This window comes from Geotrypetes seraphini, chromosome 10 (assembly GCF_902459505.1).
Source record: "Geotrypetes seraphini chromosome 10, aGeoSer1.1, whole genome shotgun sequence".
NCBI lineage: Eukaryota > Metazoa > Chordata > Amphibia > Gymnophiona > Dermophiidae > Geotrypetes > Geotrypetes seraphini.
The window spans coordinates 102,460,932-102,478,118 of record NC_047093.1 but is presented as its reverse complement, the minus strand read 5'-3'; the positions used below and the strand labels follow the sequence as shown (position 1 = coordinate 102,478,118).

Here is a 17,187-nt window from a genome sequence, read left to right as displayed (position 1 = left end):
GTTGGGATGATGTTTTTATTCATATAGGAGACAAAGGTATTTCTTTCCGGGACCTTAGGTGTGAGATCTCGGTTTCAGATTGGCATTCTTCTTCGATTTCCAGGGCGATGAGTAAGGGATTCTGTACAGTTTCTAGGGTCCATGTTGCTGTCTCCACTGGGAACTTCGGCTTGCTTTTCCCTTCTTTCGCTTCAGCAGTTGCTTTTGTTCTGGTGGTTTCCGGTATCTCAGGGCTCCAATTTTTTTGGTATGTTCCTTCTGCATCACTCTGTTTGTTTTGGTGGCTCGGCGCGATTTCTCTTTTCAAGACATGCCTTGGTCTTTGTTAGACTATCTCATGACCACCGCCCATCCCGGGCAGTCGGGTTGGGGGGCTCTGTGGCTTCCATTCTCAGCTCCAGGAGTCTGGTCTTCTGAGGCGGCTCAGTGTTTGTTCATTCTTCTAGTCTGGAGCAAGGTCAGGCTACTTTTCTGGAGCTTCAGATCATTCTTCCGGTAGGACGCTGACGGTCGTTTTGGTCAGTATTTGGATGCGGGTATTTCTCTACAGCTTGGGCAGTAGGGGTTGTACTCAGTTGGCAGGTGAAGTTGTTCGGCTTCCATTGGGTGGACTCTCATCTTCATCTTCGGTTGGCAGCTCCTTTCATAAATCTAGATAAGAGTTTAGCTATAATCCGTGAAATCTGAGCATGGACCATTTCTGGTAGGTTACAGAGTGCTGGGGGCACTCTAGAGAGTGTGCATGTTAATACCAGTGTTTCTTCTGCATCCTGGATATTGACATTTGTGGCTCAGGCGTTCTTGCTCTTTTGGTGAACGTGAGATCTCCTGGGCCTAATCTTCATGGCCTCGTCTCTCGATGCTAGGCTTCCTTGCTTGTTTGGCGGGCCCAGGGAGTGGGAGTTAGAGGGGGTTACAGCGGGGCTCCTTTGTCGCCTCTGCCTTCTCTTTTTCAGTGTTTGCCACTTGCTGGTGATGGCTTGGATTCCCATCTCGAGCTCGCCTTCCGGGCGCGGTATTGATAGTTTCTCTAGATGAGAAGCGCCATCCTTACTATACGGATTTAGTGAGTCTTTCGACAGACGGGCTATAGATGTGTCCGAGTATCTCTGTCTTTGCTCCCTGGGGTCCAATCAACATGGATAATTGTACTACTGTAGTATTACGTCCTAGCTTTTTGGAAATCTTGGCTGACTTGTACTGGTTAGGCGAAGCAGGTTGTTTCTTCGCTTATCCGGGTGCTACGGACATCTTCTACGGTGGCTTCTGCTTCCTTTTGGAGGTTTTTTGTTTCCTTTCTTGGAAGCTTCTTAACGTTTGAACCACTCCAAAGTTCCTTTTTGACACAAGTGTATGGCCAAGGGCTTAGCGTTCAATTCCATTCCGCTTCTAGAGCCTTTTCTTGGCTTGTTACAAGGTCTGGGTAGGTTGCTCTTCGTTTCCTTCTCAGCTTCATGTAGTTCAGTTCCTACACAGAGTGCGGTTTGTTCGGGCATCTCATGGAAAGCCCAGTTTGGAGTACATTCTTCACGTACTTCTTCACAGTTTACCGAGGGCTTCATTTCATCCTTGTCTTTTGGGATTCCAAAGGGCTGTGCCGTTGAACAGGGTGTTTCTTGTGGCCTTAGCTTCAGCTCTGCAATCTTCTATGTTGCAAGCCTTGTTCAACGGGGATTCCTATTTCTGATTTTCGAACTATGGGGTATCAGTTCGGCTGGTACCACTATTCTTTCTAGGAGAGTGTCATTCTCTCTTTTACGTCATGCTCGTTTTTCCTTCCTTCTTCCCGGGAGGGGATGTTGGGAGCAGTGCTTTTATTTACTGCTTTTTTTTTTTTTGATTCGTATGTCGCGCTCTCCGCGAGCTCGGTTTCTACCAACTGTTGGTTGTTTATATCTCCTTCGATATTCTTCAATGGAAGCCTCAGGTGTATGGCGGCGTCCAATGCCTACTTCGCTCATTGGGTCCAGGAGGACATTCTTTATGCTTGCCTGCTGGCAGGGGAGCGGGTGGCGATTGATCTTCATGACCATTCCGCTGAAGCGATGGCTACTTCTTGGGCTCGACCCAGAGGTTTTTTGCCTTGGAGGAGTGTTTGTCTCGCGGCTAACTGGTCTTCCGAGAGTGCCTTCTCTCCAGTTTCTGCTTGTTTGTGAGCGCACATGCGATAGGGGTTTTTTGGTGCTTCGGTTGTTGCGGACGCGGCGTTTGCTTCCCACCCAGATTGAGGATTGCTTTGCTACATCCCATTGGTCTCTGGATTCATCTGCTGCTGTTGCTAGGGAAGGTAAAATTATGTCCTACCTGTTAATTTTCTTTCCCTTAGACACAGCAGATGAATCCAGAGCCCCACCCGTTCTGGTATTTGGTTGTCGGGTTTTTCGTGTGCGACTTTTCGTGATTGGTGGTGGTTAATGGTTGTATTCTGTATCGTTGCCTCTTGCGATTTGTTCTGGGAAAGAAGTTTTTTACATGCTATGCCTATTGATGGTTAAATGTGCTTGGGCAAGGAGCTATACTGATGAGACAGGAGGAGTGCCAGCCAATAAGAACACCTGTTAATCAGTTTCTCTATCTCCACCTGCTGGTAGATGTGAGCTATCCCATTGATCTCTGGATTCATCTGCTGTGTCTAAGGGAAAGAAAATTAACAGGTAGGACATAATTTTACCTTGTTCATGTTCAAATTATTTATGCATATGTACATTCATTATCAGGTTTAGCAAAGACAAGCATTTTCAACATATCCATTTATTATTCGGTATCAGGTTTAGTAGAGATATGCATGTTTTACATTGTCTTTTAAAGGTTTTATATATATGTGTATGTATATATATATATATATATATATATATATATATACATATATATACATATATATATACACATTATTAGAACATTTGGATTGGTCTGTTTCATAGGTATGCTCTTACGTTTCACATAACGCCGGAGCACTCATGCACTGTTTAAATTACATCACTCAGTGGTCATCATTTTCTAGTTCCAGAACGCCCTGGACTTTTTTGGTTCTGAGTACTGTTGCCGAAGTTTTTAGTAAGTTTTTTTCTTGTGCCTTAGAGGTCCCTGCATAATTTTGTCTAATTGTCAGTAGTGGAAACTGCCTCACAGTTTGATTTTCAATGTCAGGGTTCCATTAGTAAGTGTTTTTGGACATTTTGCCAGCATTGTCTGAATTCAGCAAACGTAGCTAACATTATTTGAATGTTACACTCATCGGAGCCCTGCATAGTGGTTTCACTTTCACATTGTTCTGTATTGTATTAATATTGTTTAAATATGACATTTTAATTTACAGCGAGGTTTCAGAATTTTTTAATCGCAGCAATAAGTTTGTCACTGCATTAGGATGCCTGTTTTTAACTTTTCGACACAGCTGTGATTTATGTCACTGGGCTGATATCATAGCTTACGGTTCCTTCAATCACTTTAATTAGACTTTGAAGGAAGTGGTCCCATTCAGCAATCATTTAATTCCGCTTTTATTTTGAAGCAGTTTTTTTAGTTTGGCAGTAGACCTGCACACATAATCACGGTGGTCACCTTGTTTTCTTGACTTAATACGAAATATATTGTGCAAACCTTTTCTTCTTTTTTTATTCACAGCAACGTAGCATTGACTTGAGAGCCTAATCAAAACACCGTCCGTTACAACTCAGTAGATTCTCAAGGTATGTTTGCTTTTAATAACGCCTATGTTTTAATTGCACTTCATTAGGGCTCAATACATTGTAGATTGTTCATAAGCACATTTAAGGGAGTAAATTTAAGGGATCTTTAAGGGAGTAAATTCAGGGGAGGGGATACTTGGAATGGGCAGACTTGGTGGGCTATAGCCCTTTTCTGCTGCTTTTTTCTATGTTTCTATGTTTCTAACAGGTTTAATCAAGTTTTTAAGCTGATATTTTTTGTCAATGAGACTTCTACCCTAGCTATTGGTCATTTAGACTGCTGTGTTTTTATGCTGTTAGTTCTATATATGATAATACATTGTTTTGCATTTAAATATATATAGTGTTAATAAGGTCTTTATATAATTATGAATTTAATCTTTAGTAGATGTTGTATCTAGCATATTTTAATTTATCATAGGCCTCTGATTGCTCAATTCTGTCCTTGTGTGTTTGCATGGGATTAGTTCTTATGCTTTTTTATCAATGGTTTTTATTAATACTATGATACACATTTTATTTCATAAACATTGTTATTTTATATGTTGTAATATTTATTGTTTTGTTTGGGCCATCTTGAGCTTTTAAATGCATGATGTACACTTAAATTTCATCTTACTTCCATCTCACCATCAGTTGTTAAAAGTTTTTATTTATATCCCATATACATCATCAGTTGTTCAAAAGGTTTTTTATTTATATCCCATATACAGTAAACATAATTGGTTCCACATTATATAAAAATCTTTCGCCATACTATTAATTATCCAAGGTTCTTTATTTATCATATATACAGTAAACATAGCTTGTTCTACATAAATATATATATTTTTTTATGACATGGTTTTAAAATTTCATCTTATAATTGCTGTAAGTTTTAAAGTATTGATTTATGTATATGAGATATATATTTAATTATAATATTGGTTTTAATCTTATGTATTATTAATATTTTGTCTTTATGTGCTATTAAGTATTTCTAAGTTATAAGGTGCTATGTTTATGTCGGTATGCATTTATTCATATTCATATGTTTTTTTACTTGTGATCTGATGCATTTTCATGTTGTTAATCTATTTATGTATGTATATATTTGTAGACTCCTGAAGCAGGCCTGTTCGGCCGAAACATGTACATGTCAAGTCATTGTTATTGGATGAATAAAGCGATTTGAACATTGGATGAGTAAAAGAACATTTTTACAATAGATTGTGGTCATCAGTCTAATTAGAACAATTCCACTCTTCATTTTATTTATTTTATTTATTTACTTACCCATACTAGCTGCTCCATAAAGCAATCCTTAATTTCATCAATGAATTTTACCTCTTTAGCATGCCCTGATGTTACATTTACCTAGTCAATATTGGAGTAGTTGAAATCAATTCTTATGAAAAAATATACATCCCAATTCAATCATAGGAGCCCATTTCCTTTTCAACGTTCAAAACGGATTTTAAAAAAAGTGGAGAAAAAGACCTCAGTTCTGATTCATGATAAGTCAAACTCATGATAAGTCAAATGCATGATCAGTCAAACTATGAAGTGGTAAATACCACTGATGCAGCTATAGGCAAAACATGGCGTGTAGTCGGGAAAGCAACAATACAAAAATAGCTGACATGGTAAAACGGGGAGACAAGACTTTTTTAGATATATTAGTGATAGGAAGAAGTGCAAAAGTGATATTGTGAGACTCAAAGGTGAAAGGAAGGAATATGTAGAAGCTGATAAAGGCCAAATTGCTTAACAAATATTTCTATTCTGTGTTCAAGGCTGAAACGCTAAGAGTGGGACCCCAGAAGACAAACGTGAATAGGGATGGAGGCGTAATAGACCCTGATTGATTTTCAGAGCCTTGTGTTCATGAGGAGCTAGCTAAAATAAAGGTAGACAAAGCTGGATGGTGTACATCCTAGGGTGCAGAAGGAACTTAGGGAAGTTCCGGTAGCTCCGCTGAATGACCTTTTCAATGAGTCTCTAGAGTCAGGAGTGGTACTGGAGGACTAGAGAAGGGTAGATGTGGTTCCTCTCCACAAAAGTGGAAGTAAGGAAGAAGTAGGGAATTACAGGCCAGTAAGTCTGACTTCTGTGGTAAGCAACATGAGGCAACGTGAATTCACTAGAGGTAGGTCATGTCATTCAAATCTGATCAATTTCTTTGACTGGGTGACCAGAGAATTGGATAGAGGAAGTTCGCTAGATGTGGTGTATTTAGATTTTAGCAAAGCCTTTGAGAGTGTTCCACACAGACATCTAATAAATAAACTGAGTGCCTTCGGGATGGGTCCCAAAGTGACGGGCTGGGTCAAGAACTGGTTAAGTGGAAGGTGACAGAGGGTAGTGATCAATGGAGCTCGCTCTGAGGAAAGGGATGTAACCAGTGGTGTGCCTCAAGGTTCTGTTCTTGGGCCTGTTCTTTTTAACATTTTTATAAACGATATTAATGAAGGGTTGTTGAGTAAGATATGCCTCTTTGCAGATGATACAAAAATCTGCAATAGAGTAGACCTGGCGAAGCTTGAAAAATGGTCTGAAATTTGGCAGCTAAAATATAATGCTAAGAAATGCAAGGTCATGCATTTGGGCTATAAAAACCTGAGGGAACAGTACAGTTTAGGGGGTGAAGAACTTATGTGCATAATAGAAGAGTGGGATTTCAGAGTGATTGTATATATCTTAAGGTGGCCAAACATGTTGAAAAGGTGACGGCAAAAGCTAGAAGGATGCTAGGTTGCATAAGGAGAGGTATGGCCAATAGGAAAAAGGAGGTATTGATCCTCCTGTATAAGACTTTGGTGAGACCTGATTTAGAATATTGTGTACAATTCTGGAGGCCACACCTTCAAAGAGATATAAAAAGGATGAAGTCGGTCCATAGGAAGGCAACTAAAATGGTCTTCATCATAAGGCATATTATGGGGAAAGACTTAAAGATCTCAATCTGTATACTTTGGAGGAAAGGAGGGAGAGGGGAGATATGATAAAGACGTTTAAATACCTACGTAATGTAAAGGCGCATGAGTCAAGTCTCTTCCATTTGAAAGGAAACTCTGCAATGAGAGGGCATAGGATGAAGTTAAGAGGTAATAGGCTCTGGAGTAATCAAAGGAAATACTTTTTTACAGAAAGGGTGATAGATGCATGAAATAGTCTCCCAGAAGAGCTGGTGGAGACAGAGACTGTGTCTGAATTCAAAAGGGCCTGGTATAGGCACGTGGGATCTCTCGGAGAGAGAAAGAGATAATGGTTACTGCGGATGAGCAGACTAGATGGGCCAGTTGGCCTTTATCTGCCATCATGTTTCTATGTTAAAATACAAAGGCATTTCAAAAAGTAACAGCAACTTGAATATTTTGAGATACATAATTCAATTAGATACAAATTATATGCACCAACTTATTTATTCCATTGGGAAAAAAACATTTTGGTTCTGCCATCACCCAGGAATGCACCGCTTTTTTGACCTAGTCATCGCTTCCAAATCTTCGTCCTTTCAAAGCGTCCTTCAAGGGTCTAAACATATGATAATAAGAGGAAGCGAGATCAGGGCTGTATGAAGAATGCTGTAAGATCTGAAATCTCAATCTCCAGATGGTGTTCAGAGTTGCAGTGGCTGTGTGAGGGCATGCGTTGTTATGTGCGAAACTGGACGGCATTCTGGGGTAAAAGCAGGTTATATAGAAAGGACAGACTACACCTCGCCAAAGAGGGAGTGAGAGTCCTGGCGGAGAACTTTAAGAAGGCCATTGAGAAGGCTTTAAACTAAAAATCAGGGGAGAGCCGACAGTCGACAACCGGTCGATGGCCCGGACACCAGGAGGAGGTAAATTCAAACACAGATCTGGGGCAAGATCATGATGACACAAGAGGCAATGAAAAAGATCCAATGGATACAGAAAAGGATGTGAGGACCACTAAATTCAGTAAATTGGCACGAATAGAACTTAAATGTATGTACACGAATATTCGCCAGAAGCTTAGGAAACAAAATGGGCGAGCTGGAAGAATTAGCAAATAGGAAACAACTGGATATCATAGGAATAACAGAAACATGGTGGAATGAGGAAAATTAATGGGACACAGCATTGCAAGGATATAAACTATACAGAAGAGATAGGATTGGGCAAAAAGGGGGAGGTATTGCTCTCTATGTCCAGGATGAAATAGAGTCAGTTAGAAAAGGAGACACAGAAGAAAATGGTAAACTAGAGTCACTCTGGATAATGATTCCGGGACAAAAAGAAGCAGACATACAAATTGGCCTCTATTATCGACCCCCGGGTCAGACTGAGGAAACAGACAACGAAATGATGGAGGAAATTATTCGTAATTATAAATCAGGAAATGTGTCAATTATGGGAGACTTCAACTATCCAGGAGTAAACTGGAAATTGGGAACATCTAACTGCAGAAGAGAGATAAAATTCTTGGAAATGATAGGAGATTGCTTCCTTGAACAAATGGTAGTAGAACCGACAAGAGGAACTGCGATCCTGGACTTGGTCACAAGTGGCATTACTGGAAGGACAGCGGATGTAGAGGTTAAGACTCCGCTAGGGACAAGTGACCACAATATGATCAATTTTACCATTGGCATCGGAATGGGGAAACCAATCAAGACTAAATCCACGGCCTTTAACTTCAAAAAGGGGAACTACAACAGCATGAGAACCATGGTTAGAAAACGGCTCAAGAAGGGCAAAGCGGAATACCAAACAGTCGATCAAGCATGGTCTCTACTGAAAAATACCATCACAGAAGCACAGAATCTACACATTCCGAGGTTATCCAAAGGAAAGCGGAAAAAGAACAAAGGTGAACCAGCTTGGTTATCCAGAGAGGTGAAAGAGGCAGTGAAGGAGAAGAGAAACTCGTTTAAAAGATGGAAAAGGGAAAAAACAACGGAGGCCTGGAACTGTCACAAAATCGACCAGAAAAAGTGTCACAGAGTGGTAAGAAACGCCAAAAAAGTCTATGAAGAAAAGATAGCACAAGAAACCAAAAACTTCAAGCCCTTTTTTAGATATATAAAAGGAAAGAAACCAGCAAGAGAGACAGTGGGGCCTCTAGACGACCAAGAAATGAAGGGGTCAATTAAAGAGGACAAACAGGTTGTCGATAGGTTAAATTCATTCTTTGCTTCGGTCTTCACAAATGAGGACATTTCATCAGTGCCAGACACAGGGAGGATATTAACCGGAGGCATAGAGGACAACCTCGAAACAGTAAATGTGACGTTGGACATGATATACGTTCAGATTGACAAACTAAAAAACGACAAATCCCCCGGACCAGACGGAATTCACCCGAGAGTATTAAAGGAACTTAAGGTGGAAATTGGTGAACTATTACAAACCGTAGCAAACATGTCAATTAGATCAGGGCAAATACCAGAAGACTGGAGAACAGCAAATGTCATCCCGATTTTCAAAAAAGGATCAAGAGGTGATCCTGGAAACTACCAACCTGTGAGTGTCACATCGGTTCCTGGGAAGATAATTGAAACACTTATTAAAGACAGCATTGTGCAACACTTGGAGGATCACAATCTAATAAAGGCTAGTCAACATGGCTTCAGGAAAGGGAAGTCTTGTTTGACAAATTTGCTACAATTCTTTGAGAAAGTAAACAAACATGGATACTGGAGATCCAGTAGACATAGTTTACTTGGACTTCCAGAAAGCGTTTGACAAGGTCCCACATGCAAGGCTTATGAAGAAATTACTAAGCCACGGAATAGGAGGAGAAGTGCATAGATGGATCGGTAAATGGCTAGAGAACAGAATGCAGAGGGTTAGCATAAAAGGGAAATTCTCGGACTGGGTGAAAGTGACTAGTGGAGTGCCCCAGGGCTCGGTTCTTGGACCTATTTTGTTCAACATTTTTATAAACGATCTTGAGGAGGAAACAACATGTAATATAATAAAGTTCGCCGATGATACAAAATTATGTCGGGCAGTTGGCTCTCAAAGGGACTGCGAGGAGCTTCAGAAAGATCTGAGACAGCTGGAAACATGGGCGACTAAGTGGCAGATGAAATTTAACATAAATAAATGTAAGGTGATGCATCTAGGAAAAAAGAATAAAGAACATGAGTATAGAATGTTTGGGGTAACATTAGCAAAATGCGAACAGGAAAGAGATTTGGGGGTACTGATTGACAGAACCCTGAAGCCATCGGCGCAATGTGCGGCGGCAGCGAAGAGAGCAAACAGGATGTTGGGCATAATTAGGAACGGGATCACGAGTAGATCGGAAGAAGTCATAATGCCACTTTATAGGGCAATGGTCAGACCACACTTGGAGTACTGTGTCCAACACTGGTCTCCTTACCTTAAGAAGGACATAACTCTGTTGGAGAAGGTGCAAAAGCGAGCCACGAAACTAGTCAAAGGAATGAAAAATTTGAGCTATGAAGAACGCCTCAGGAAACTGGGACTGTTCACACTCGAGAGGAGAAGACTGAGAGGCGATTTGATAGAGACTTTTAAAATATTAAAAGGAGTGGATGAAATAGACCAAGAAGCAGCATTACTAACATTTTCAGATGTGACACGGACAAGAGGTCATAGACTGAAACTGGGTGGCAGCAGGTTCAGGACGAATGCCAGGAAGTTCTGTTTCTCACAATGAGTGGTGGGCGCTTGGAATTCTCTTCCTGAGGATGTTGTGGCGGAGACTACTCTTCGGGGTTTCAAGCACAAGTTGGATATACACCTTCTTGCAAATCATATTGAGGGATATGGTAATTTCAGGTTTTCATAACAGAGAACCTAAACGGGCCGCCGCGTGAGCGGATCGCCGGACTTGATGGACCTCGGTCTGATCCGGTGAAGGCATTTCTTATGTTCTTAAGAACAATTTTACACAAAAGTCATTTGTGACAGTTCCGTATTTTTGGCTTCAACTACTCCTCCAACATATTCACAGTCATCGTTTTTCTGATAGTGCTTCAAACTTGGTCCATTCATATCCCAGAAGAGTGTGAACAGGATCTTTCCAGTGGAAGGTTGAGACTTGAACTACTTCTTGACTAGAGATGATGTCTGACGCCATTGTAAAGACTTCCTCTTGCTTTCAGGCTCATAGTGATGAACCCAGGTTTTGTCCCCTATAACAATACTTGCCAGGAAGCCTTCTCCTTCATTGTTATACCATGCCAAAAAGACTATGGAAGTCTGCACATGAATCATCTTGTGCTATCAGTCAGCATCCTAGGCACCCATCAGGCACACAACTTGCAATACTTAAGAACCTCCACGACAATGATATATATGTATCCTATACTGACATCCAATTCCCTGGCCAGAACTTTTAAAGAAATGTGCTTGTTTTCACGAATAATGGTGTTTGCATGACCTACCTTCTCATCAGTGACAGCCATGCTGGAACATCTGGAGCGTTTCTCATCAGGAATTAATATTCACCCATTTTTAAATGCATCTACCCACTCGTGCACTATTCTGTCCCCAATGCAGGCATCTCCATACTGTTGCAGCATTCTTCTATGAATTTCACGAGGTTTCACACCCTCTGACCACAAAAATCTGATGACTGCTCACTGTTCCTCTACCATGCAAACACCTAAGGGCGCTGCCATTTTGTATATGGTTCCCTACCAATTAAGTACGCCATGCCATCTATTGGGCAGTGTCAACACTTCCTTTAAGAATGTATCTTCCCTGTTAGGGTGTTTGAAATGCCAGGGATTTTCGTTTCATGAAATACTGTCAATTTGCTGTTACTTTTTGAAATGCCTTTGTAGATTCCGTACTGTGGACATTAAAAAATCCCGATTGTTGGGGATGTAGCAGATAGTGTTTGAACAACTATTAACATATAGAAGCATCCTATCTTACTACTACTATTTATTATTTTTATAGCGCTGAAAAGGCATACGCAGCACTGTACATTTTAACATACAATAGACAGTCCCTGCTTACATAAGAACATAAGAATTGCCACTGCTGGGTCAGACCAGTGATCTATCATGCCCAGCAGTCCGCTCATGCGGCAGCCCTTAGGTCAAAGACCAGTGCCCTAACTGAGACTAGCCGTACCTGTGTATGTTCTGGTTCAGCAGGAACTTGTCTAACTTTGTCTTGAATCCCTGGAGGGTGTTTTCCCCTATAACAGCCTCCAGAAGAGCGCTCCAGTTTTCTACCACTCTCTGGGCGATACAGTAGGTATAGGTTTCTGACAGCAGTGAGTAGGAGTTAAGAGTTGAAAGCAGTTTCAAAAAAGTGGGCCTTTAGCTTGGATTTGAAAACTGCCAGGGATGGAGCACGACGTATTGATTCAGGCAGCCTGTTCCAGGCATACGGTGCCGCAAGAAAGGAAGGATGCAGTCTGGCGTTGGCAGTAGAAGAGAAGGGTACAGATAAGAAGGGCTTGCCAGATGAGCGGAGATCATGGGGGAGGGGGGGGGGAAGAGCATAGGAGGAGATAAGTGAGGAGAGATATTGGGAGGCTTCAAAGTGAATGCACTTGTAAGTCAGCAAGAGGAGTTTAAACTATATTTGGAAATGGACAGGGAGCCAATGAAGTGACTTGAGGAGAATGTTTATGTGAGAATAGTGGCTCTCATGGAATATGAGTCGTGCAGTAGAATTTTGAACGGATTGAAGAGGTGAGAGACGGGTACGAGAGAAGTATGTTGCAGTAGTCTAAGCGTGAGGTGATGAAAGTGTGGATAAGGGTTTTGGTAGTGTGTTCAGAGAGAAGAGGATGGATTTTGGTAATATTATAGAGGAAGAAGTGGCAGGATTTGGTGGTTTGTTGGATCTGAGCAGAGAAGGAGAGAGAGGAGTCAAAGATCACCCCAAGGTTGCGAGCTGATGAGACAGGGAAGAGGATAGTATTATAAATAAATAGAGAATGGCAAGAGGGGGGAGGTGAGTTTAGGCAGAAAGATAAGGAGTTCAGTTTTAGCCATATTCAGTTTGAGATGGCGGCGAGACATCCAAGCAGCAATGTCAGACAGGCAGGCTGAAATTTGGGCCTGAACTCCTGTAGAGATATCCGGTGTGGAGAGGTAGATCTAGGAGTCATCAGCATATAGGTGATATTGAAAACCATGAGAGGAGATCAGTGTACCAAGAGAGCGGGTATATATGGAAAAGAGGAGAAGGCCCAGGATAAAGCCTTGTGAGTTTGGCCAGAAAAGATAAGGTGGATACTGGGTGGTAGTTCGATAGTAGAATGGTCTAAGGCAGGGGTGTCATACTCAGCCTATGTTTTAGATATCGACCCCTTATATGATTAAGTCACGGGCCGAAGTTTTTATTAAGATACTTAGGGGTCCTTTTATTAAGGTACGCTAACCAATTTAGCACGCGCTAAATGCGCACCTTAATAAAAGGACCCCTTAGTCTTAGTAGAAGTATAGGGTTACAACCTCTCCAACTTCACACCGGCTCTGTGATGTAAACAAACTAAATAAAGACTTTTCCTCTCTCTTTTAGGTCCTAGTTCACGCTTGCGGTCTAAATCCAGCTCTGGCAGGATACACATCTCAAATCTGACATATTGTAATCACAAAACAGAAAATTAGATTATTTTTTTCTACCTTTTTCTGGTTGTCTGGTCATTATTCAAATCATGTTGGTCCCAGGCTCTGGTTGTTTTCTGATAACTCGCTTGCCAGGGTCTTCTGCCCATTTGTCGTTTCCTTCTTTCTCCTTGCTAACGATCCATCTTCCATCGCTGACCTCCCCTTCCGTTTCTCTTCCCTCCCCTGGAGGTCTGGCATCTTTCATTCTTTTCGTCTCCATCCCCGTAGCTGTAGCAATGGACCCCACCATCCCCAGATCCACCATCTCTCCTATTCTCAACTACCCTTTTATCCAGCATCTCTCACTCCTTCCCCACCACCCCAAGGTCCACCATATCTCCCTTTCTCTTTCCAATTACCCTCCTATCCAGTGTCTCTATCCCCCACTCCACACCATCCCTTGTGTCCAACTTCTCTCCCTTTCTGTTCCTTCCCTCTCTTTATCCCATTGTCCACCATCTCTCTCCCTCTCCTCTGTTTTTAGACCCCTTATTTCTTCCCCTCCCCCCACCCTCAGCCCGGCACCACTTCTTCTCTCCCATCCCTCTGTGTACTCCTACACCAGGGCCCACCCACCCCCTCCCAGGCCACTCACCTCCCCCCTACATGTTTTCCTCCTTTTTAGCATCCTCCGACTTCCCGTTCTCACCTTCAAAGCAGCCTGCGAGTCGGCTCTAGCGATCCTAGTAGGCTGCCATCGGCCTCCGCAGCACGTTCCCTCTGCTGTGGTTCCACCTTTTCTCTGACGTACGGGACTGTGGCAGAGGGAACGTGCTGCGGAGGCTACAGCAGACTGCTAGGATCACTTCAGCCGACCGACAATCCTCTTCAGGCTGCTATGAAGGTGAGACCGGGAAGCCGGGAGAAAGATGGTGGACAATGAGATGGAGGGAGGGAAGGAACACAGGCTATTTTCTTGGAGGCCAAATTTAATTACCCTGCAGGCCAAATTTGGCCCATGGGCCTAAGTTCGACACCCCTGATATAAGGAATCTTCCTTTAGGATTGGATGCGTTTTCCATAATGATAAAATTTATTCTGGTCAATAAGCTCTGTGTAATGATCTGGTTGGCTCAAGAAAGAAGGTTAAGATTGGTAAGTTTTAGAAAAACTAGCTTCTACATTGCTTGTTCTTTTTTTATTGCTTCCTTATGTGGGAGATGGGAGATACATTTTATAAAGCTTTTTTTCCTGTATAATATTGTTTTATATATGGAGAAGACCTTTTTTTAAATAAAATTATCCTGTAGTATATGTGCACATTCATATAGTCACAAAAAAAAAAGATGCCAAAAAATCCCTCTTCAAGCGAGAGATATCGCACAACACAGTGAGGAAAAAACAGCACAGTATTTGGATGAGCACATGAAAATTTATTATAGCAATTCTTGATTGTAGCAGCAAAGAACAATCTTCCAGTGTAGATAGATGTCAAACTTCTACCGGAGACCCAACATGGTCCACATTTCGACAGATTGTGCCGTCTTCAGGATTTCAGAATGATCCACTATTTTATTTTATTTTTTTTAAACATTGGAGACCAAATATGTGTGTCACACTTTTTGACAGTTTGGGCGCAACAGGAAAATAATAAGTGTCCTTATTTAACCTAGTACGTGTTGTAGTTCGTCTAATAATTTTGTATTTTCGTTTTTTTTAAAAAAGTTTGTTTTAATGGTAATTCTGTTTGTTACAATGTTATTTTATCAAGTGCTTTGTACAACGCTTTGCAGAATCGATAAAGCGTTTAATCAAGAAACTAATTAAACAATAAACAATAAGTGATGTAGAAGGTAGTAAAATTAAGGTAACCATTAATTTTTTTCCTCAAAAGGGGACATCTACTAATTTCAGCCCCATCCCCAATCCTGCCCTAACCCCACCCCCGCCCTAGCCCCAGCACAATCCAGCACACAATTTCTTCCATTCATTTTTCATGTACGCACAATATCTTATTAATTCATAATGGTAACCATAAAATTTTTAAAAACACAAAGCACGCTGCAGAGAAAATGTTAATTATCTTTTTTTGTAATTATTTCTGTTAAATTTCAATGATTTCTATTAAATTTCCCTCCCTCCCATCCCTCGTGCAGCAGGACCCTTGCCCAGCTTCCCTTCCCTCCCTCCCATCTCTTGTGCAGGAGGATCCTTGCCCAGCTTCCCTACCCTCCCTCGTGCAGTAGGACCCTTGAGCAAGCCACATGCATCCGACCCCAAGCACTACACCTTGGGCCCCGCTGGCTCTTCCTTTGCGCACTTGGGCTTCCATCTAACTCTGAGCCCGGCAAGAAGCAGGCACCGCCAGGCCAACTACCATCGCCTGCTCCGTCAGAGGAGTGGAGGTCTCTCCACGTGGCCTGGTCTCCCTCGTCTTGGCAAAGACTGGGACCGCAGCTCCCGCTCTACTGACCACCAAACAGCACCCTTTGTCCCTTTCAATTCCCTCCCTCCTATGTCCTGAGTTTGTGCCCCTATCCACTCACTGTCTTCCAGCATTTCTTGTGCCCCGCCTTGTTGAACTTCTCATTTGTCCCCTGCGGCACTCCCTGCATCACTATGTCCAGTATCCCCCCACCCCCCTCTATTCCATCTCCATTATTCTATTGAAAAAAAATCATCTCGACCTTCTGCCCTTCTCTGCCTTCCAGCATTTGTCTCCCGGCCTTACTTACTTTAACTGCTCCTGCTCCTCTTTCAAGTGCTCCTGCTTCAATTGCTCCTCATTCCCCAGCACTGCAGCACTCCCCCCCAATGCACAACGGTGAGTGGTTGGATGGCACGGCAGAAGACGAGAGCGAGACAGCTACCCTACACATGGCTGACCCACAAGCGTCTCTCCAACGTGAACTCTGACGTCGGAAAGAAAGCTTCTGGGCCAGCCACTTACAAAAGAGAGTGGGGCTCCAAGGGGCGGGATGAGGCAGCGTGGTGAATCGCCAGTGCAGGATCAGGGCAGCAGGATTGCGATGGTGTCAGCGATTTGCGTCCCGTTTGTTTTCCGCCGCTGCCACAAGGATCAGGGCAGCAGGATCGCGAATGATAGCAGCGGCAGAAAATGGGACATGGACAATGGCTCTGGACAACAGAACGGTGGGTCTAATAACGGGACTGTCCCGTTGAAAATGGGACCTTAAGTAAGATGCCAGGCCTAAAAAGTTCATTTTATTTTATTGGATTCCTTTCTGCTTTGTTCTCTCTTTATGTAGAGAAAACAAATGGGAAAGGCATATGTGGACCGTGACCTATGAAATTCTTTCCAACCCTTGTGTGTGTGAGTTCTGAATTAGCACATTTAAAATTTAGAGTACGGTAGTAATTCTAGTTAGATGATAATTTAGATCCTTATAGAGTGCCATAGAATCCTTGTTTATCACTGTACTTTTGAGATTGGGCTTCCCTCTTGAGCAACATTTATTTCAATGAATTTTACTTTGATTATAAAGGTTTATCAGTTGCATGTTTTGTAAGGCGTCTTCTAAAATAATGGCAGGGGAAAGTACAAAGATTATCCTTTTCAAATATTTTTAGGATATTATTTTTGCTTTATTCTTTTTTTTTTCCATGGACATAAATATGGCAGTGTTTTCAGTGCTAATTGTATGCCATACATAAAGGTGAATAAATATAATCAGCTACAGATTACTTGCTTGTGATATTCTCTCTAAATTCTGTGTCCACATGCATAAATCATGGTCAGCAGCTAACTTATTGATTGGTTGAAGTCCATCAGTGTTTTAGTCATTGATTAACCCAGGAGGACAAATCACTGATGGAATTATGATTGTCAGCTTTCTCAGGAGTTGTTCCTTAAACAGACTTTGATCGAAGTGAAAGGTATGGTGTTAAGAAGAAAATAAAACAAAGAAAAAATGGCTGGAGCATGAAATCCCAGGCTGTGCATAATCTGTATACAAGTATTTATCATGCTTCCAAAATATT

The 17,187-nt window shown here is 42.0% G+C and overlaps 1 protein-coding gene across 3 annotated transcripts in view; it reads left to right on the top strand.

The window, feature by feature from the left end:
• Nucleotides 1–17,187, top strand: part of SLC31A1 (solute carrier family 31 member 1) — a 170,009-nt gene that overhangs the window by 16,211 nt on the left and 136,611 nt on the right. For all 3 annotated transcript variants that reach the window (XM_033960339.1, XM_033960338.1, XM_033960342.1), the window contains exon 2: nucleotides 3,625–3,689. The gene's annotated coding sequence lies outside the window, so the exon portion shown is untranslated. The remainder of the gene's footprint in view (nucleotides 1–3,624; nucleotides 3,690–17,187) is intronic.